This window comes from Ambystoma mexicanum, chromosome 1p (assembly GCF_040938575.1).
Source record: "Ambystoma mexicanum isolate Mex_15411 chromosome 1p, UKY_AmexF1_1, whole genome shotgun sequence".
Classification (NCBI taxonomy): Eukaryota; Metazoa; Chordata; class Amphibia; order Caudata; family Ambystomatidae; genus Ambystoma; species Ambystoma mexicanum.
This window is the reverse complement of record NC_090921.1, coordinates 3,529,020-3,550,955: the sequence shown is the minus strand read 5'-3', so window position 1 is coordinate 3,550,955 and position 21,936 is coordinate 3,529,020. Positions and strand designations below refer to the sequence as shown.

At 47.9% G+C, this 21,936-nt stretch overlaps 5 non-coding genes across 5 annotated transcripts; all 5 read right to left on the bottom strand.

Moving 5' to 3' along the window:
* Nucleotides 1-4,814: 4,814 nt before the first annotated feature.
* TRNAI-AAU (transfer RNA isoleucine (anticodon AAU)) lies at nt 4,815-4,888 on the bottom strand. Its single transcript has one exon. It is a non-coding gene; the product is annotated as a tRNA-Ile (tRNA).
* A 3,502-nt stretch (nt 4,889-8,390) lies between these two features.
* On the bottom strand, nt 8,391-8,464 carry TRNAI-AAU (transfer RNA isoleucine (anticodon AAU)). The gene has a single exon. It is a non-coding gene; the product is annotated as a tRNA-Ile (tRNA).
* Nucleotides 8,465-11,968: 3,504 nt separating this feature from the next.
* On the bottom strand, nt 11,969-12,042 carry TRNAI-AAU (transfer RNA isoleucine (anticodon AAU)). Its single transcript has one exon. It is a non-coding gene; the product is annotated as a tRNA-Ile (tRNA).
* Nucleotides 12,043-15,546: 3,504 nt separating this feature from the next.
* On the bottom strand, nt 15,547-15,620 carry TRNAI-AAU (transfer RNA isoleucine (anticodon AAU)). Its single transcript has one exon. It is a non-coding gene; the product is annotated as a tRNA-Ile (tRNA).
* A 3,502-nt stretch (nt 15,621-19,122) lies between these two features.
* On the bottom strand, nt 19,123-19,196 carry TRNAI-AAU (transfer RNA isoleucine (anticodon AAU)). The gene has a single exon. It is a non-coding gene; the product is annotated as a tRNA-Ile (tRNA).
* Nucleotides 19,197-21,936: the final 2,740 nt, after the last annotated feature.

Below are 21,936 nucleotides of genomic sequence, written 5' to 3'. Positions count from 1 at the left end.
CTATACACTCTGATCTTAACAATACATATGGCAATCCATTCTTGTATGAAATGTACATCACATTATGTACATCACACTATAGTGATATTGTAACCATATTTTTCGTGGTGTACAATGCTATGTGATGCCACTTGCTGTTTCGTCAACGGGTGAAAGGTTGTGTTCCATCGCTTCCTGCGATATCACTTCAGGGTGGGGTCAAATGACATCACTTCCTGTGATGTCATCAGGGGGTCAAGGGTCGTGTGATTTCACTTCCGCTACCCCTGGCATTTTGGTGAAATGACGTCCCTTTGGGGTTGCTGCCTGTTAATGATTGTTTAAACACTCACTCTCTGCTCTCAAAGCTGTGAGATTTGTTGTGCTCTTGCTTACTCCCCATTCCAAGCCGCTTCTACCCCGCCGTACTGAGCATCGTTGCGCAGTCATGCCTCCTGCCTGCAACATTTTCAGTTGAGTGGGTGACAGCCCTGTTATCATTTGCCAGATGCCTTCTCCATTTACAGGAATTCTAATCAATTGCCTTTGCACTCACACATTTGCCGGGCATGGTTATCATTTGCACAGGTAATCAATCAGTTGCCATTCTTTGGCAATGACTGCCCAGGTCCCATAGCATTTGCCAGGATCAGAAGCTGGGCACGGCTAAGTGGGGCAGGGATGCTGCTGATAGGATATCCCAGCAGGTCCTTGACCTATTCCAAACAATGAGACCTTGTAGAGGAAACCAAGAGGAAAGATTGGTACACAGTGATTTGATTGATGGGGGGCCTGCAAAAAAGGGGGGATTCTCAGGGGGTGTCCAAAGTTTAAGTTACCCATGGCGGGCCAGAGGGGTGCTGTGCTGCGATGTTGGGCCCATCTCCTCCCCGCGGGTGATCCGACTCCCACAATTCAGAAGCCAGAAGACTCCTGAGATGTCAGCACACTGCAAACTTGGAGTGATGTTATCAATTTGGGATTGGTGGGAAATACCTGTGTTGCCACCGCCGGCTAAGAAGAGGAGGACCACGGATAGACTGCCTTCTTGCAGTCCTTTTGCTACAGCACTAGGACATGTAGTCATTTCAGGAGCCAAAGAACTGTTTTTGGCATTAGCCAGAGGACGTCTTTGCTTATATTGTGCTATTACTCAGAATTCCACATCGGCTTATTATTTTACAGATTAAATATTCGTCCAATGAGAGTTCTTCATTCATGACGCTCCAATTTTAAAAGGAAACTTAAAAAGGTGTGGCCAGTACGCGGATCGAACCCGCGACCTTGGCGTTATTAGCACCACGCTCTAACCAACTGAGCTAACCAGCCATTAATAGTCAGGGTCACAGCAACAGCTACTAGCATCCGCTGTCAGCAGAAAAATGTTCTTAGTACATACCTATTGAGCCCTTAGCGCCTACAGTCAGCACATGGGAAGGCGACTTGCAGCCCAGGAGACGCGCCTGACAAGATGGAGCAGGTGACATCTAGACCATTCTTTGGCATGCACTGGATAAGAGCATTTGCACAAGATGTCGTCTTTGGGCCAGTTACAACCACTTTTGGGAAGGCTTACTGCTGCCACGGACTGCGGCCAATATAGACTCCACGCTCGGGGCTACATTATGAGGGGCAGCTGTCCTGGCCAAGCCTCAATGCCTAATGACTATAGAGTTGCTCCATATATAGTACTAGTGCAATTTAGGTACTTTGCACCACAAAGTTACTTGCCACTTGGCTTACTTATAGCAACCTATTCTAAAGTCACTTCCAAGGTGACTCTAAGCAGTGCTTTAAGTGTGATTAGAAATTGAGGGGGGCTCTCGTTAGGGGGTGTGGCCTAGGCATGGGTGTGCTTAGTCCACGCCCCCATCAAGAGCCCCCCTCGCCTAAGAGGTGGGGGCTGCTAAAAGAAGCAGAGCTGGGATGCACTGGCATTATTACCTTTAATGCGCACAGCCCCTACTTTTAAACAAAAGAAGCGGCTAAGCGGAGCAAAGGTGTGACCCCAGAATGCCACAGCACACACCCAGCAGGCAGCCTTTTCATTCAAGGAGCCACATGCTGCAATGCTTTACCACAGGCTCCTTGAATGAAAGTGATGCCTGCTGCTGATGGCTCTGTACTCTGAAACAGGAGGAGGTCTGAACTGCTCAGCTTGCCTTTTGTTTCTGAGTAAATAGCCATCAGCCAGCGTGAGTAGCGCAGGGGCTTCATGCTGGGTGATGGCTATTTACTCAGAAACAAAAGGAGGCCTGGCAGTCCAGCCCTCCTCCTGTTTCAGAGTACAGAGCCACCAGGCAGCCCGCACTGGACGGTTGCACCTGCTGCTTGCAGGTGACAGCACTTCGGTTTAGAAAAAAAGAAAAGGCAATTACTTTTTTTCTAATCCGTAGTGCTGACACCTGCAGGCAGCTTGTGTAACCGTGCAGCCGCTGCACGGGCGGCCTCAGATGTCAGCATGGCTGGGGCTAGTCGGGGGTGAGTCCCCGGCAGGGCCCCGGCTTAGGAGCCTTTTCTGGAGACTGCCGGATCTCGGCCCATGCTAGCCCCAGCCCACTTAAAGCTCTGCCTCTAAGTATCAAAGACTGATGATGCTCCTTGAAATGTCTTTTTTCCGGGAAGTCACTTCTGTCCGTGTATCTCACCAGGAACTGGATGTGTTGCCTGCAGGTTACATATCGATTGCTGTGGTAGGTGCATTAACCCACTAGGCGAGCTTATCAGGTGTCAAACCTGGGGCTTGCAAGACACACATGCACACAAACACATGCTGCAAAAAACTGGACTTCCTCTGAGGCATCAGGTTGAATGTTGGTGCATGTCCCTTCCTTCATCTAGTATTACTTCCATTGGCCAATGGCAACCATTTTCCACCCCAATGTTGAGGATATTTAGTTTCACAAAGAGAGATTAATCATTGGGGGTGCGAGGCATGTAAAATCTGGCCCAGCATTAAGTCTTTGTCTTCACCCTGGGGCGTATGTTGATATGGGCAGAGATGTCTCCTGCCACTGTACCCGGGGACGTCAGTTGGGGGTTGCTAGAGGTCGCATCTGCGACCTCTGAGGTCTCCCTTGCGACATCTGTGTTCTCCCTTGCAACCTCTTGAAAAAAGTTCTCTTTTTTTGTTTTTTTGGGGGGGTTTTGTAATGCAAGCTCCTAGGCTGTGGCCAGCACCATGTAGCTCTTTACTTCTGGAGTGGCTGGCTTTCTTGTTCAGGGCCGTTAAAAAAAATAAGAAAAATAAGAACAGGAGTGCCAAAAGTCTAACACTTTCAGCACTGACCCTAAATAAGAAAGAATAGGAATACCAAATAATGTGTCTTTCTGGAATGCTATACAATCATTGCTAGACTCATTAAAGGTTTATTTCAGGCACACTTCAGGGGGTGAGTCACTGATTTAGTCTGTTCTTAAACGCCTCAACTCAGCCTTTCATCTTTCTGAGGTCGATAAATGAGTACCAACACATGTTGGGTGATATTGGGTGTATATTTTTACAATATAAAGCGCTTAAGCGTAAGTGCTATATAATAACACATCATTATCATTTGGTCATGGACTTCTGCTTGCATTCACAGTAATTTGGGAATATGGGCCTATACACTCTGATCTTAACAATACATATGGCAATCCATTCTTGTATGAAATGTACATCACATTATGTACATCACACTATAGTGATATTGTAACCATATTTTTCGTGGTGTACAATGCTATGTGATGCCACTTGCTGTTTCGTCAACGGGTGAAAGGTTGTGTTCCATCGCTTCCTGCGATATCACTTCAGGGTGGGGTCAAATGACATCACTTCCTGTGATGTCATCAGGGGGTCAAGGGTCGTGTGATTTCACTTCCGCTACCCCTGGCATTTTGGTGAAATGACGTCCCTTTGGGGTTGCTGCCTGTTAATGATTGCTTAAACACTCACTCTCTGCTCTCAAAGCTGTGAGATTTGTTGTGCTCTTGCTTACTCCCATTCCAAGCCGCTTCTACCCCGCCGTACTGAGCATCGTTGCGCAGTCATGCCTCCTGCCTGCAACATTTTCAGTTGAGTGGGTGACAGCCCTGTTATCATTTGCCAGATGCCTTCTCCATTTACAGGAATTCTAATCAATTGCCTTTGCACTCACACATTTGCCGGGCATGGTTATCATTTGCACAGGTAATCAATCAGTTGCCATTCTTTGGCAATGACTGCCCAGGTCCCATAGCATTTGCCAGGATCAGAAGCTGGGCACAGCTAAGTGGGGCAGGGATGCTGCTGATAGGATATCCCAGCAGGTCCTTGACCTATTCCAAACAATGAGACCTTGTAGAGGAAACCAAGAGGAAAGATTGGTACACAGCGATTTGATTGATGGGGGGCCTGCAAAAAAGGGGGGATTCTCAGGGGGTGTCCAAAGTTTAAGTTACCCATGGCGGGCCAGAGGGGTGCTGTGCTGCGATGTTGGGCCCATCTCCTCCCCGCGGGTGATCCGACTCCCACAATTCATAAGCCAGAAGACTCCTGAGATGTCAGCACACTGCAAACTTGGAGTGATGTTATCAATTTGGGACTGGTGGGAAATACCTGTGTTGCCACCGCCGGCTAAGAAGAGGAGGACCACGGATAGACTGCCTTCTTGCAGTCCTTTTGCTACAGCACTAGGACATGTAGTCATTTCAGGAGCCAAAGAACTGTTTTTGGCATTAGCCAGAGGACGTCTTTGCTTATATTGTGCTATTACTCAGAATTCCACATCGGCTTATTATTTTACAGATTAAATATTCGTCCAATGAGAGTTCTTCATTCATGACGCTCCAATTTTAAAAGGAAACTTAAAAAGGTGTGGCCAGTACGGGGATCGAACCCGCGACCTTGGCGTTATTAGCACCACGCTCTAACCAACTGAGCTAACCGGCCATTAATAGTCACGGTCACAGCAACAGCTACTAGCAGCCGCTGTCAGCAGAAAAATGTTCTTAGTACATACCTATTGAGCCCTTAGCGCCTACAGTCAGCACATGGAAAGCGACTTGCAGCCCAGGAGACGCGCCTGACAAGATGGAGCAGGTGACATCTAGACCATTCTTTGGCTTGCACTGGATAAGAGCATTTGCACAAGATGTCGTCTTTGGGCCAGTTACAACCACTTTTGGGAAGGCTTACTGCTGCCACGGACTGCGGCCAATATAGACTCCACGCTCGGGGCTACATTATGAGGGGCAGCTGTCCTGGCCAAGCCTCAATGCCTAATGACTATAGAGTTGCTCCATATATAGTACTAGTGCAATTTAGGTACTTTGCACCACAAAGTTACTTGCCACTTGGCTTACTTATAGCAACCTATTCTAAAGTCACTTCCAAGGTGACTCTAAGCAGTGCTTTAAGTGTGATTAGAAATTGAGGGGGGCTCTCGTTAGGGGGTGTGGCCTAGGCATGGGTGTGCTTAGTCCACGCCCCCATCAAGAGCCCCCCTCGCCTAAGAGGTGGGGGCTGCTAAAAGAAGCAGAGCTGGGATGCACTGGCATTATTACCTTTAATGCGCACAGCCCCTACTTTTAAACAAAAGAAGCGGCTAAGCGGAGCAAAGGTGTGACCCCAGAATGCCACAGCACACACCCAGCAGGCAGCCTTTTCATTCAAGGAGCCACATGCTGCAATGCTTTACCACAGGCTCCTTGAATGAAAGTGATGCCTGCTGCTGATGGCTCTGTACTCTGAAACAGGAGGAGGTCTGAACTGCTCAGCTTGCCTTTTGTTTCTGAGTAAATAGCCATCAGCCAGCGTGAGTAGCGCAGGGGCTTCATGCTGGGTGATGGCTATTTACTCAGAAACAAAAGGAGGCCTGGCAGTCCAGCCCTCCTCCTGTTTCAGAGTACAGAGCCACCAGGCAGCCCGCACTGGACGGTTGCACCTGCTGCTTGCAGGTGACAGCACTTCGGTTTAGAAAAAAAGAAAAGGCAATTACTTTTTTTCTAATCCGTAGTGCTGACACCTGCAGGCAGCTTGTGTAACCGTGCAGCCGCTGCACGGGCGGCCTCAGATGTCAGCATGGCTGGGGCTAGTCGGGGGTGAGTCCCCGGCAGGGCCCCGGCTTAGGAGCCTTTTCTGGAGACTGCCGGATCTCGGCCCATGCTAGCCCCAGCCCACTTAAAGCTCTGCCTCTAAGTATCAAAGACTGATGATGCTCCTTGAAATGTCTTTTTTCCGGGAAGTCACTTCTGTCCGTGTATCTCACCAGGAACTGGATGTGTTGCCTGCAGGTTACATATCGATTGCTGTGGTAGGTGCATTAACCCACTAGGCGAGCTTATCAGGTGTCAAACCTGGGACTTGCAAGACACACATGCACACAAACACATGCTGCAAAAAACTGGACTTCCTCTGAGGCATCAGGTTGAATGTTGGTGCATGTCCCTTCCTTCATCTAGTATTACTTCCATTGGCCAATAGCAACCATTTTCCACCCCAATGTTGAGGATATTTAGTTTCACAAAGAGAGATTAATCATTGGGGGTGCGAGGCATGTAAAATCTGGCCCAGCATTAAGTCTTTGTCTTCACCCTGGGGTGTATGTTGATATGGGCAGAGATGTCTCCTGCCACTGTACCCGGGGACGTCAGTTGGGGGTTGCTAGAGGTCGCATCTGCGACCTCTGAGGTCTCCCTTGCGACATCTGTGTTCTCCCTTGCAACCTCTTGAAAAAAGCTCTCTTTTTTTGTTTTTTTGGGGGGGGTTTGTAATGCAAGCTCCTAGGCTGTGGCCAGCACCATGTAGCTCTTTACTTCTGGAGTGGCTGGCTTTCTTGTTCAGGGCCGTTAAAAAAAATAAGAAAAATAAGAACAGGAGTGCCAAAAGTCTAACACTTTCAGCACTGACCCTAAATAAGAAAGAATAGGAATACCAAATAATGTGTCTTTCTGGAATGCTATACAATCATTGATAGACTCATTAAAGGTTTATTTCAGGCACACTTCAGGGGGTGAGTCACTGATTTAGTCTGTTCTTAAACGCCTCAACTCAGCCTTTCATCTTTCTGAGGTCGATAAATGAGTACCAACACATGTTGGGTGATATTGGGTGTATATTTTTACAATATAAAGCGCTTAAGCGTAAGTGCTATATAATAACACATCATTATCATTTGGTCATGGACTTCTGCTTGCATTCACAGTAATTTGGGAATATGGGCCTATACACTCTGATCTTAACAATACATATGGCGATCCATTCTTGTATGAAATGTACATCACATTATGTACATCACACTATAGTGATATTGTAACCATATTTTTCGTGGTGCACAATGCTATGTGATGCCACTTGCTGTTTCGTCAACGGGTGAAAGGTTGTGTTCCATCGCTTCCTGCGATATCACTTCAGGGTGGGGTCAAATGACATCACTTCCTGTGATGTCATCAGGGGGTCAAGGGTCGTGTGATGTCACTTCCGCTACCCCTGGCATTTTGGTGAAATGACGTCCCTTTGGTGTTGCTGCCTGTTAATGATTGCTTAAACACTCTCTCCTCTCAAAGCTATGAGATTTGTTGTGCTCTTGCTTACTCCCCATTCCAAGCCGCTTCTACCCCGCCGTACTGAGCATCGTTGCGCAGTCATGCCTCCTGCCTGCAACATTTTCAGTTGAGTGGGTGACAGCCCTGTTATCATTTGCCAGATGCCTTCTCCATTTACAGGAATTGTAATCAATTGCCTTTGCACTCACACATTTGCCGGGCATGGTTATCATTTGCACAGGTAATCAATCAGTTGCCATTCTTTGGCAATGACTGCCCAGGTCCCATAGCATTTGCCAGGATCAGAAGCTGGGCACGGCTAAGTGGGGCAGGGATGCTGCTGATAGGATATCCCAGCAGGTCCTTGACCTATTCCAAACAATGAGACCTTGTAGAGGAAACCAAGAGGAAAGATTGGTACACAGCGATTTGATTGATGGGGGGCCTGCAAAAAGGGGGGATTCTCAGGGGGTGTCCAAAGTTTAAGTTACACATGGCGGGCCAGAGGGGTGCTGTGCTGCGATGTTGGGCCCATCTCCTCCCCGCAGAGTGATCCGACTCCCCCAATTCAGAAGCCAGAAGACTCCTGAGATGTCAGCACACTGCAAAGTTGGAGTGATGTTATCAATTTGGGACTGGCGGGAAATACCTGTGCTGCCACCGCCGGCTAAGAAGAGGAGGACCACGGATAGACTGCCTTCTTGCAGTCCTTTTACTACAGCACTAGGACATGTAGTCATTTCAGGAGCCAAAGAACTGTTTTTGGCATTAGCCAGAGGAAGTCTTTGCTTATATTGTGCTATTACTCAGAATTCCACATCGGCTTATTATTTTACAGATTTCATATTCGTCCAATGAGAGTTCTTCATTCATGACGCTCCAATTTTAAAAGGAAACTTAAAAAGGTGTGGCCAGTACGGGGATCGAACCCGCGACCTTGGCGTTATTAGCACCACGCTCTAACCAACTGAGCTAACCGGCCATTAATACTCACGGTCACAGCAACAGCTACTAGCAGCCACTGTCAGTAGAAAAATGTTCTTAGTACATTCCTATTGAGCCCTTAGCGCCTACAGTTAGCACATGGGAAGGCGACTTGCAGCCCATGAGACGCGCCTGACAAGATGGAGCAGGTGACATCTAGACCATTCTTTGGCATGCACTGAATAAGAGCATTTGCACAAGATGTCGTCTTTGGGCCAGTTACAACCACTTTTGGGAAGGCTTACTGCTGCCACGGACTGCTGCCATTATAGACTCCACGCTCGAGGCTACATTATGAGGGGCAGCTGTCCTGGCCAAGCCTCAATGCCTAATGACTATAGAGTTGCTCCATATATAATACTAGTCCAATTTAGGTATTTTGCACCACAAAGTTATTTGCCACTTGGCTTACTTATGGCAACCTATTCTAAAGTCACTTCCAAGGTGACTCTAAGCAGTGCTTTAAGTGGGATTAGAAATTGAGGGGGGCTCTCGTTAGGGGGCGTGGCCTAGGCATGGGTGTGCTTAGTCCACGCCCCCATCAAGAACCCCCCTCACCTAAGAGTTGGGGGCTGCTAAAAGAAGCAGAGCTGGGATACACTGGCATTATTACCTTTAATGCGCACAGCCCCTCCTTTTAAACAAAAGAAGCGGCTAAGCGGAGCAAAGGTGTGACCCCAGAATGCCACAGCACACACCCAGCAGGCAGCCTTTTCCTTCAAGGAGCCACATGCTGCAATGCTTTACCACAGGCTCCTTGAATGAAAGTGATGCCTGCTGCTGATGGCTCTGTACTCTGAAACAGGAGGAGGTCTGAACTGCCCAGCTTGCCTTTTGTTTCTGAGTAAATAGCCATCAGCCAGCGTGAGTAGCGCAGGGGCTTCATGCTGGGTGATGGCTATTTACTCAGAAACAAAAGGAGGCCTGGCAGTCCAGCCCTCCTCCTGTTTCAGAGTACAGAGCCACCAGGCAGCCCGCACTGGACGGTTGCACCTGCTGCTTGCAGGTGACAGCACTTCGGTTTAGAAAAAAAGAAAAGGCAATTACTTTTTTTCTAATCCGTAGTGCTGACACCTGCAGGCAGCTTGTGTAACCGTGCAGCCGCTGCACGGGCGGCCTCAGATGTCAGCATGGCTGGGGCTAGTCGGGGGTGAGTCCCCGGCAGGGCCCCGGTTTAGGAGCCTTTTCTGGAGACTGCCGGATCTCGGCCCATGCTAGCCCCAGCCCACTTAAAGCTCTGCCTCTAAGTATCAAAGACTGATGATGCTCCTTGAAATGTCTTTTTTCCGGGAAGTCACTTCTGTCCGTGTATCTCACCAGGAACTGGATGTGTTGCCTGCAGGTTACATATCGATTGCTGTGGTAGGTGCATTAACCCACTAGGCGAGCTTATCAGGTGTCAAACCTGGGACTTGCAAGACACACATGCACACAAACACATGCTGCAAAAAACTGGACTTCCTCTGAGGCATCAGGTTGAATGTTGGTGCATGTCCCTTCCTTCATCTAGTATTACTTCCATTGGCCAATGGCAACGATTTTCCACCCCAATGTTGAGGATATTTAGTTTCACAAAGAGAGATTAATCATTGGGGGTGCGAGGCATGTAAAATCTGGCCCAGCATTAAGTCTTTGTCTTCACCCTGGGGCGTATGTTGATATGGGCAGAGATGTCTCCTGCCACTGTACCCGGGGACGTCAGTTGGGGGTTGCTAGAGGTCGCATCTGCGACCTCTGAGGTCTCCCTTGCGACATCTGTGTTCTCCCTTGCAACCTCTTGAAAAAAGTTCTCTTTTTTTGTTTTTTTGGGGGGGTTTTGTAATGCAAGCTCCTAGGCTGTGGCCAGCACCATGTAGCTCTTTACTTCTGGAGTGGCTGGCTTTCTTGTTCAGGGCCGTTAAAAAAAATAAGAAAAATAAGAACAGGAGTGCCAAAAGTCTAACACTTTCAGCACTGACCCTAAATAAGAAAGAATAGGAATACCAAATAATGTGTCTTTCTGGAATGCTATACAATCATTGCTAGACTCATTAAAGGTTTATTCCAGGCACACTTCAGGGGGTGAGTCACTGATTTAGTCTGTTCTTAAACGCCTCAACTCAGCCTTTCATCTTTCTGAGGTTGATAAATGAGTACCAACACATGTTGGGTGATATTGGGTGTATATTTTTACAATATAAAGCGCTTAAGCGTAAGTGCTATATAATAACACATCATTATCATTTGGTCATGGACTTCTGCTTGCATTCACAGTAATTTGGGAATATGGGCCTATACACTCTGATCTTAACAATACATATGGCGTTCCATTCTTGTATGAAATGTACATCACATTATGTACATCACACTATAGTGATATTGTAACCATATTTTTCGTGGTGTACAATGCTATGTGATGCCACTTGCTGTTTCGTCAACGGGTGAAAGGTTGTGTTCCATCGCTTCCTGCGATATCACTTCAGGGTGGGGTCAAATGACATCACTTCCTGTGATGTCATCAGGGGGTCAAGGGTCGTGTGATGTCACTTCCGCTACCCCTGGCATTTTGGTGAAATGACGTCCCTTTGGTGTTGCTGCCTGTTAATGATTGCTTAAACACTCTCTCCTCTCAAAGCTGTGAGATTTGTTGTGCTCTTGCTTACTCCCCATTCCAAGCCGCTTCTACCCCGCCGTACTGAGCATTGTTGCGCAGTCATGCCTCCTGCCTGCAACATTTTCAGTTGAGTGGGTGACAGCCCTGTTATCATTTGCCAGATGCCTTCTCCATTTACAGGAATTGTAATCAATTGCCTTTGCACTCACACATTTGCCGGGCATGGTTATCATTTGCACAGGTAATCAATCAGTTGCCATTCTTTGGCAATGACTGCCCAGGTCCCATAGCATTTGCCAGGATCAGAAGCTGGGCACGGCTAAGTGGGGCAGGGATGCTGCTGATAGGATATCCCAGCAGGTCCTTGACCTATTCCAAACAATGAGACCTTGTAGAGGAAACCAAGAGGAAAGATTGGTACACAGCGATTTGATTGATGGGGGGCCTGCAAAAAAGGGGGGATTCTCAGGGGGTGTCCAAAGTTTAAGTTACCCATGGCGGGCCAGAGGGGTGCTGTGCTGCGATGTTGGGCCCATCTCCTCCCCGCAGGGTGATCCGACTCCCACAATTCAGAAGCCAGAAGACTCCTGAGATGTCAGCACACTGCAAACTTGGAGTGATGTTATCAATTTGGGACTGGCGGGAAATACCTGTGCTGCCACCGCCAGCTAAGAAGAGGAGGACCACGGATAGACTGCCTTCTTGCAGTCCTTTTGCTACAGCACTAGGACATGTAGTCATTTCAGGAGCCAAAGAACTGTTTTTGGCATTAGCCAGAGGACGTCTTTGCTTATATTGTGCTATTACTCAGAATTCCACATCGGCTTATTATTTTACAGATTTCATATTCGTCCAATGAGAGTTCTTCATTCATGACGCTCCAATTTTAAAAGGAAACTTAAAAGGGTGTGGCCAGTACGGGGATCGAACCCGCGACCTTGGCGTTATTAGCACCACACTCTAACCAACTGAGCTAACCGGCCATTAATACTCACGGTCACAGCAACAGCTACTAGCAGCCGCTGTCAGCAGAAAAATGTTCTTAGTACATTCCTATTGAGCCCTTAGCGCCTACAGTCAGCACATGGGAAGGCGACTTGCAGCCCATGAGACGCGCCTGACAAGATGGAGCAGGTGACATCTAGACCATTCTTTGGCATGCACTGGATAAGAGCATTTGCACAAGATGTCGTCTTTGGGCCAGTTACAACCACTTTTGGGAAGGCTTACTGCTGCCACGGACTGCTGCTATTATAGACTCCACGCTCGAGGCTACATTATGAGGGGCAGCTGTCCTGGCCAAGCCTCAATGCCTAATGACTATAGAGTTGCTCCATATATAATACTAGTCCAATTTAGGTATTTTGCACCACAAAGTTATTTGCCACTTGGCTTACTTATGGCAACCTATTCTAAAGTCACTTCCAAGGTGACTCTAAGCAGTGCTTTAAGTGGGATTAGAAATTGAGGGGGGCTCTCGTTAGGGGACGTGGCCTAGGCATGGGTGTGCTTAGTCCACGCCCCCATCAAGAACCCCCCTCACCTAAGAGTTGGGGGCTGCTAAAAGAAGCAGAGCTGGGATGCACTGGCATTATTACCTTTAATGCGCACAGCCCCTCCTTTTAAACAAAAGAAGCGGCTAAGCGGAGCAAAGGTGTGACCCCAGAATGCCACAGCACACACCCAGCAGGCAGCCTTTTCATTCAAGGAGCCACATGCTGCAATGCTTTACCACAGGCTCCTTGAATGAAAGTGATGCCTGCTGCTGATGGCTCTGTACTCTGAAACAGGAGGAGGTCTGAACTGCCCAGCTTGCCTTTTGTTTCTGAGTAAATAGCCATCAGCCAGCGTGAGTAACGCAGGGGCTTCATGCTGGGTGATGGCTATTTACTCAGAAACAAAAGGAGGCCTGGCAGTCCAGCCCTCCTCCTGTTTCAGAGTACAGAGCCACCAGGCAGCCCGCACTGGACGGTTGCACCTGCTGCTTGCAGGTGACAGCACTTCGGTTTAGAAAAAAAGAAAAGGCAATTACTTTTTTTCTAATCCGTAGTGCTGACACCTGCAGGCAGCTTGTGTAACCGTGCAGCCGCTGCACGGGCGGCCTCAGGTGTCAGCATGGCTGGGGCTAGTCGGGGGTGAGTCCCCGGCAGGGCCCCGGCTTAGGAGCCTTTTCTGGAGACTGCCGGATCTCGGCCCATGCTAGCCCCAGCCCACTTAAAGCTCTGCCTCTAAGTATCAAAGACTGATGATGCTCCTTGAAATGTCTTTTTTCCGGGAAGTCACTTCTGTCCGTGTATCTCACCAGGAACTGGATGTGTTGCCTGCAGGTTACATATCGATTGCTGTGGTAGGTGCATTAACCCACTAGGCGAGCTTATCAGGTGTCAAACCTGGGACTTGCAAGACACACATGCACACAAACACATGCTGCAAAAAACTGGACTTCCTCTGAGGCATCAGGTTGAATGTTGGTGCATGTCCCTTCCTTCATCTAGTATTACTTCCATTGGCCAATAGCAACCATTTTCCACCCCAATGTTGAGGATATTTAGTTTCACAAAGAGAGATTAATCATTGGGGGTGCGAGGCATGTAAAATCTGGCCCAGCATTAAGTCTTTGTCTTCACCCTGGGGCGTATGTTGATATGGGCAGAGATGTCTCCTGCCACTGTACCCGGGGACGTCAGTTGGGGGTTGCTAGAGGTCGCATCTGCGACCTCTGAGGTCTCCCTTGCGACATCTGTGTTCTCCCTTGCAACCTCTTGAAAAAAGCTCTCTTTTTTTGTTTTTTTGGGGGGGTTTTGTAATGCAAGCTCCTAGGCTGTGGCCAGCACCATGTAGCTCTTTACTTCTGGAGTGGCTGGCTTTCTTGTTCAGGGCCGTTAAAAAAAATAAGAAAAATAAGAACAGGAGTGCCAAAAGTCTAACACTTTCAGCACTGACCCTAAATAAGAAAGAATAGGAATACCAAATAATGTGTCTTTCTGGAATGCAATACAATCATTGATAGACTCATTAAAGGTTTATTTCAGGCACACTTCAGGGGGTGAGTCACTGATTTAGTCTGTTCTTAAACGCCTCAACTCAGCCTTTCATCTTTCTGAGGTTGATAAATGAGTACCAACACATGTTGGGTGATATTGGGTGTATATTTTTACAATATAAAGCGCTTAAGCGTAAGTGCTATATAATAACACATCATTATCATTTGGTCATGGACTTCTGCTTGCATTCACAGTAATTTGGGAATATGGGCCTATACACTCTGATCTTAACAATACATATGGCGATCCATTCTTGTATGAAATGTACATCACATTATGTACATCACACTATAGTGATATTGTAACCATATTTTTCGTGGTGTACAATGCTATGTGATGCCACTTGCTGTTTCGTCAACGGGTGAAAGGTTGTGTTCCATCGCTTCCTGCGATATCACTTCACGGTGGGGTCAAATGACATCACTTCCTGTGATGTCATCAGGGGGTCAAGGGTCGTGTGATGTCACTTCCGCTACCCCTGGCATTTTGGTGAAATGACGTCCCTTTGGTGTTGCTGCCTGTTAATGATTGCTTAAACACTCTCTCCTCTCAAAGCTGTGAGATTTGTTGTGCTCTTGCTTACTCCCCATTCCAAGCCGCTTCTACCCCGCCGTACTGAGCATCGTTGCGCAGTCATGCCTCCTGCCTGCAACATTTTCAGTTGAGTGGGTGACAGCCCTGTTATCATTTGCCAGATGCCTTCTCCATTTACAGGAATTGTAATCAATTGCCTTTGCACTCACACATTTGCCGGGCATGGTTATCATTTGCACAGGTAATCAATCAGTTGCCATTCTTTGGCAATGACTGCCCAGGTCCCATAGCATTTGCCAGGATCAGAAGCTGGGCACGGCTAAGTGGGGCAGGGATGCTGCTGATAGGATATCCCAGCAGGTCCTTGACCTATTCCAAACAATGAGACCTTGTAGAGGAAACCAAGAGGAAAGATTGGTACACAGCGATTTGATTGATGGGGGGCCTGCAAAAAAGGGGGGATTCTCAGGGGGTGTCCAAAGTTTAAGTTACCCATGGCGGGCCAGAGGGGTGCTGTGCTGCGATGTTGGGCCCATCTCCTCCCCGCAGGGTGATCCGACTCCCACAATTCAGAAGCCAGAAGACTCCTGAGATGTCAGCACACTGCAAACTTGGAGTGATGTTATCAATTTGGGACTGGCGGGAAATACCTGTGCTGCCACCGCCGGCTAAGAAGAGGAGGACCACGGATAGACTGCCTTCTTGCAGTCCTTTTGCTACAGCACTAGGACATGTAGTCATTTCAGGAGCCAAAGAACTGTTTTTGGCATTAGCCAGAGGACGTCTTTGCTTATATTGTGCTATTACTCAGAATTCCACATCGGCTTATTATTTTACAGATTTCATATTCGTCCAATGAGAGTTCTTCATTCATGACGCTCCAATTTTAAAAGGAAACTTAAAAGGGTGTGGCCAGTACGGGGATCGAACCCGCGACCTTGGCGTTATTAGCACCACACTCTAACCAACTGAGCTAACCGGCCATTAATACTCACGGTCACAGCAACAGCTACTAGCAGCCGCTGTCAGCAGAAAAATGTTCTTAGTACATTCCTATTGAGCCCTTAGCGCCTACAGTCAGCACATGGGAAGGCGACTTGCAGCCCATGAGACGCGCCTGACAAGATGGAGCAGGTGACATCTAGACCATTCTTTGGCATGCACTGGATAAGAGCATTTGCACAAGATGTCGTCTTTGGGCCAGTTACAACCACTTTTGGGAAGGCTTACTGCTGCCACGGACTGCTGCTATTATAGACTCCACGCTCGAGGCTACATTATGAGGGGCAGCTGTCCTGGCCAAGCCTCAATGCCTAATGACTATAGAGTTGCTCCATATATAATACTAGTCCAATTTAGGTATTTTGCACCACAAAGTTATTTGCCACTTGGCTTACTTATGGCAACCTATTCTAAAGTCACTTCCAAGGTGACTCTAAGCAGTGCTTTAAGTGGGATTAGAAATTGAGGGGGGCTCTCGTTAGGGGACGTGGCCTAGGCATGGGTGTGCTTAGTCCACGCCCCCATCAAGAACCCCCCTCACCTAAGAGTTGGGGGCTGCTAAAAGAAGCAGAGCTGGGATGCACTGGCATTATTACCTTTAATGCGCACAGCCCCTCCTTTTAAACAAAAGAAGCGGCTAAGCGGAGCAAAGGTGTGACCCCAGAATGCCACAGCACACACCCAGCAGGCAGCCTTTTCATTCAAGGAGCCACATGCTGCAATGCTTTACCACAGGCTCCTTGAATGAAAGTGATGCCTGCTGCTGATGGCTCTGTACTCTGAAACAGGAGGAGGTCTGAACTGCCCAGCTTGCCTTTTGTTTCTGAGTAAATAGCCATCAGCCAGCGTGAGTAACGCAGGGGCTTCATGCTGGGTGATGGCTATTTACTCAGAAACAAAAGGAGGCCTGGCAGTCCAGCCCTCCTCCTGTTTCAGAGTACAGAGCCACCAGGCAGCCCGCACTGGATGGTTGCACCTGCTGCTTGCAGGTGACAGCACTTCGGTTTAGAAAAAAAGAAAAGGCAATTACTTTTTTTCTAATCCGTAGTGCTGACACCTGCAGGCAGCTTGTGTAACCGTGCAGCCGCTGCACGGGCGGCCTCAGGTGTCAGCATGGCTGGGGCTAGTCGGGGGTGAGTCCCCGGCAGGGCCCCGGCTTAGGAGCCTTTTCTGGAGACTGCCGGATCTCGGCCCATGCTAGCCCCAGCCCACTTAAAGCTCTGCCTCTAAGTATCAAAGACTGATGATGCTCCTTGAAATGTCTTTTTTCCGGGAAGTCACTTCTGTCCGTGTATCTCACCAGGAACTGGATGTGTTGCCTGCAGGTTACATATCGATTGCTGTGGTAGGTGCATTAACCCACTAGGCGAGCTTATCAGGTGTCAAACCTGGGACTTGCAAGACACACATGCACACAAACACATGCTGCAAAAAACTGGACTTCCTCTGAGGCATCAGGTTGAATGTTGGTGCATGTCCCTTCCTTCATCTAGTATTACTTCCATTGGCCAATAGCAACCATTTTCCACCCCAATGTTGAGGATATTTAGTTTCACAAAGAGAGATTAATCATTGGGGGTGCGAGGCATGTAAAATCTGGCCCAGCATTAAGTCTTTGTCTTCACCCTGGGGCGTATGTTGATATGGGCAGAGATGTCTCCTGCCACTGTACCCGGGGACGTCAGTTGGGGGTTGCTAGAGGTCGCATCTGCGACCTCTGAGGTCTCCCTTGCGACATCTGTGTTCTCCCTTGCAACCTCTTGAAAAAAGCTCTCTTTTTTTGTTTTTTTGGGGGGGTTTTGTAATGCAAGCTCCTAGGCTGTGGCCAGCACCATGTAGCTCTTTACTTCTGGAGTGGCTGGCTTTCTTGTTCAGGGCCGTTAAAAAAAATAAGAAAAATAAGAACAGGAGTGCCAAAAGTCTAACACTTTCAGCACTGACCCTAAACAAGAAAGAATAGGAATACCAAATAATGTGTCTTTCTGGAATGCTATACAATCATTGATAGACTCATTAAAGGTTTATTTCAGGCACACTTCAGGGGGTGAGTCACTGATTTAGTCTGTTCTTAAACGCCTCAACTCAGCCTTTCATCTTTCTGAGGTCGATAAATGAGTACCAACACATGTTGGGTGATATTGGGTGTATATTTTTACAATATAAAGCGCTTAAGCGTAAGTGCTATATAATAACACATCATTATCATTTGGTCATGGACTTCTGCTTGCATTCACAGTAATTTGGGAATATGGGCCTATACACTCTGATCTTAACAATACATATGGCGATCCATTCTTGTATGAAATGTACATCACATTATGTACATCACACTATAGTGATATTGTAACCATATTTTTCGTGGTGCACAATGCTATGTGATGCCACTTGCTGTTTCGTCAACGGGTGAAAGGTTGTGTTCCATCGCTTCCTGCGATATCACTTCAGGGTGGGGTCAAATGACATCACTTCCTGTGATGTCATCAGGGGTCAAGGGTCGTGTGATGTCACTTCCGCTACCCCTGGCATTTTGGTGAAATGACGTCCCTTTGGTGTTGCTGCCTGTTAATGATTGCTTAAACACTCTCTCCTCTCAAAGCTGTGAGATTTGCTGTGCTCTTGCTTACTCCCATTCCAAGCCGCTTCTACCCTGCCGTACTGAGCATCGTTGCGCAGTCATGCCTCCTGCCTGCAACATTTTCAGTTGAGTGGGTGACAGCCCTGTTATCATTTGCCAGATGCCTTCTCCATTTACAGGAATTGTAATCAATTGCCTTTGCACTCACACATTTGCCGGGCATGGTTATCATTTGCACAGGTAATCAATCAGTTGCCATTCTTTGGCAATGACTGCCCAGGTCCCATAGCATTTGCCAGGATCAGAAGCTGGGCACGGCTAAGTGGGGCAGGGATGCTGCTGATAGGATATCCCAGCAGGTCCTTGACCTATTCCAAACAATGAGACCTTGTAGAGGAAATCAAGAGGAAAGATTGGTACACAGCGATTTGATTGATGGGGGGCCTGCAAAAAAGGGGGGATTCTCAGGGGGTGTCCAAAGTTTAAGTTACCCATGGCGGGCCAGAGGGGTGCTGTGCTGCGATGTTGGGCCCATCTCCTCCCCGCAGGGTGATCCGACTCCCACAATTCAGAAGCCAGAAGACTCCTGAGATGTCAGCACACTGCAAACTTGGAGTGATGTTATCAATTTGGGACTGGCGGGAAATACCTGTTCTGCCACCGCCGGCTAAGAAGAGGAGGACCACAGATAGACTGCCTTCTTGCAGTCCTTTTGCTACAGCACTAGGACATGTAGTCATTTCAGGAGCCAAAGAACTGTTTTTGGCATTAGCCAGAGGACGTCTTTGCTTATATTGTGCTATTACTCAGAATTCCACATCGGCTTATTATTTTACAGATTTCATATTCGTCCAATGAGAGTTCTTCATTCATGACGCTCCAATTTTAAAAGGAAACTTAAAAAGGTGTGGCCAGTACGGCGATCGAACCCGCGACCTTGGCGTTATTAGCACCACGCTCTAACCAACTGAGCTAACCGGCCATTAATACTCACGGTCACAGCAACAGCTACTAGCAGCCCCTGTCAGCAGAAAAATGTTCTTAGTACATTCCTATTGAGCCCTTAGCGCCTACAGTCAGCACATGGGAAGGCGACTTGCAGCCCATGAGACGCGCCTGACAAGATGGAGCAGGTGACATCTAGACCATTCTTTGGCATGCACTGGATAAGAGCATTTGCACAAGATGTCGTCTTTGGGCCAGTTACAACCACTTTTGGGAAGGCTTACTGCTGCCACGGACTGATGCTATTATAGACTCCACGCTCGAGGCTACATTATGAGGGGCAGCTGTCCTTGCCAAGCCTCAATGCCTAATGACTATAGAGTTGCTCCATATATAATACTAGTCCAATTTAGGTATTTTGCACCACAAAGTTATTTGCCACTTGGCTTACTTATGGCAACCTATTCTAAAGTCACTTCCAAGGTGACTCTAAGCAGTGCTTTAAGTGGGATTAGAAATTGAGGGGGGCTCTCGTTAGGGGGCGTGGCCTAGGCATGGCTGTGCTTAGTCCACGCCCCCATCAAGAACCCCCCTCACCTAAGAGTTGGGGGCTGCTAAAAGAAGCAGAGCTGGGATGCACTGGCATTATTACCTTTAATGCGCACAGCCCCTCCTTTTAAACAAAAGAAGCGGCTAAGCGGAGCAAAGGTGTGACCCCAGAATGCCACAGCACACACCCAGCAGGCAGCCTTTTCATTCAAGGAGCCACATGCTGCAATGCTTTACCACAGGCTCCTTGAATGAAAGTGATGCCTGCTGCTGATGGCTCTGTACTCTGAAACAGGAGGAGGTCTGAACTGCCCAGCTTGCCTTTTGTTTCTGAGTAAATAGCCATCAGCCAGCGTGAGTAGCGCAGGGGCTTCATGCTGGGTGATGGCTATTTACTCAGAAACAAAAGGAGGCCTGGCAGTCCAGCCCTCCTCCTGTTTCAGAGTACAGAGCCACCAGGCAGCCCGCACTGGACGGTTGCACCTGCTGCTTGCAGGTGACAGCACTTCGGTTTAGAAAAAAAGAAAAGGCAATTACTTTTTTTCTAATCCGTAGTGCTGACACCTGCAGGCAGCTTGTGTAACCGTGCAGCCGCTGCACGGTAGGCCTCAGGTGTCAGCATGGCTGGGGCTAGTCGGGGGTGAGTCCCCGGCAGGGCCCCGGCTTAGGAGCCTTTTCTGGAGACTGCCGGATCTCGGCCCATGCTAGCCCCAGCCCACTTAAAGCTCTGCCTCTAAGTATCAAAGACTGATGATGCTCCTTGAAATGTCTTTTTTCCGGGAAGTCACTTCTGTCCGTGTATCTCACCAGGAACTGGATGTGTTGCCTGCAGGTTACATATCGATTGCTGTGGTAGGTGCATTAACCCACTAGGCGAGCTTATCAGGTGTCAAACCTGGGACTTGCAAGACACACATGCACACAAACACATGCTGCAAAAAACTGGACTTCCTCTGAGGCATCAGGTTGAATGTTGGTGCATGTCCCTTCCTTCATCTAGTATTACTTCCATTGGCCAATGGCAACCATTTTCCACCCCAATGTTGAGGATATTTAGTTTCACAAAGAGAGATTAATCATTGGGGGTGCGAGGCATGTAAAATCTGGCCCAGCATTAAGTCTTTGTCTTCACCCTGGGGCGTATGTTGATATGGGCAGAGATGTCTCCAGCCACTGTACCCGGGGACGTCAGTTGGGGGTTGCTAGAGGTCGCATCTGCGACCTCTGAGGTCTCCCTTGCGACATCTGTGTTCTCCCTTGCAACCTCTTGAAAAAAGTTCTCTTTTTTTGTTTTTTTGGGGGGGTTTTGTAATGCAAGCTCCTAGGCTGTGGCCAGCACCATGTAGCTCTTTACTTCTGGAGTGGCTGGCTTTCTTGTTCAGGGCCGTTAAAAAAAATAAGAAAAATAAGAACAGGAGTGCCAAAAGTCTAACACTTTCAGCACTGACCCTAAATAAGAAAGAATAGGAATACCAAATAATGTGTCTTTCTGGAATGCTATACAATCATTGCTAGACTCATTAAAGGTTTATTTCAGGCACACTTCAGGGGGTGAGTCACTGATTTAGTCTGTTCTTAAACGCCTCAACTCAGCCTTTCATCTTTCTGAGGTCGATAAATGAGTACCAACACATGTTGGGTGATATTGGGTGTATATTTTTACAATATAAAGCGCTTAAGCGTAAGTGCTATATAATAACACATCATTATCATTTGGTCATGGACTTCTGCTTGCATTCACAGTAATTTGGGAATATGGGCCTATACACTCTGATCTTAACAATACATATGGCAATCCATTCTTGTATGAAATGTACATCACATTATGTACATCACACTATAGTGATATTGTAACCATATTTTTCGTGGTGTACAATGCTATGTGATGCCACTTGCTGTTTCGTCAACGGGTGAAAGGTTGTGTTCCATCGCTTCCTGCGATATCACTTCAGGTCGGGGTCAAATGACATCACTTCCTGTGATGTCATCAGGGGGTCAAGGGTCGTGTGATGTCACTTCCGCTACCCCTGGCATTTTGGTGAAATGACGTCCCTTTGGTGTTGCTGCCTGTTAATGATTGCTTAAACACTCTCTCCTCTCAAAGCTGTGAGATTTGCTGTGCTCTTGCTTACTCCCATTCCAAGCCGCTTCTACCCTGCCGTACTGAGCATCGTTGCGCAGTCATGCCTCCTGCCTGCAACATTTTCAGTTGAGTGGGTGACAGCCCT